Here is an 899-nt window from a genome sequence, read left to right on the forward strand (position 1 = left end):
TATTTTCCATGGTTTTAGCTTGTGCGTTTTGTGGAATTTGAATAAGTTTATATATACATATATATATATATATATATATATATATATATATATATATATATATATATATATACTATGTATATGTGTATGTATATATATATTTATATATATATATATATATATATATATACATATATATATATATATACATATATATATTTACTATATATATATATGTATATATATATATATATATATATATATATATATATATATATATATATATATATATATAAGTATGGCCAAGTGGTAGTCACTGTCTGTACAAGCTTGCCGGACCAGGGTTCGATTCCCGGCCAGTCATAAGCTCTGGCATTTGTGTGATTTCGCCTGGGGCTCTGATCCCGAGGTCGTTAAGAGAATCCAGACATTAATGTAGCAAAAATATATGGCTTATTTGAATGTAAATATATACAGTATATATATATATATATATATATATATATATATATATGTACATATATATATATATATATATATATATATATATATATATATATATATATGCGCGTGTGTGTCTGTGTGTGTATATATGTTTGAATAAAGATACACAATTGAACCCATTGAACGTCAAAACTTCCACTCCATTAATCGCTTCATTAATCTACTGTGCTATGTGATCATCGCCCAAGCTCCCTCTCCACCCAAGCTAGGACCAGGGAGGGCCAGGCAATGGCTGCTGATGATAGCAGATAGATCTATAAGCTCCCCCAAACCCCTCATCCCATGCTTAGCTCACAAGTGTGGTGAGGTTGCAGTCCAGCAGTTTGCTAGGAAGGGTCGTTTCCAATAAGCTACCACAAGTTCACAACCCTAGGTTGGAAGATAGGAAGGGAGAGGGGTTGTAAAGAGTTAGTGAT

The sequence above is a fragment of the Palaemon carinicauda genome, chromosome 36 (genome assembly GCF_036898095.1).
Source record: "Palaemon carinicauda isolate YSFRI2023 chromosome 36, ASM3689809v2, whole genome shotgun sequence".
NCBI lineage: Eukaryota > Metazoa > Arthropoda > Malacostraca > Decapoda > Palaemonidae > Palaemon > Palaemon carinicauda.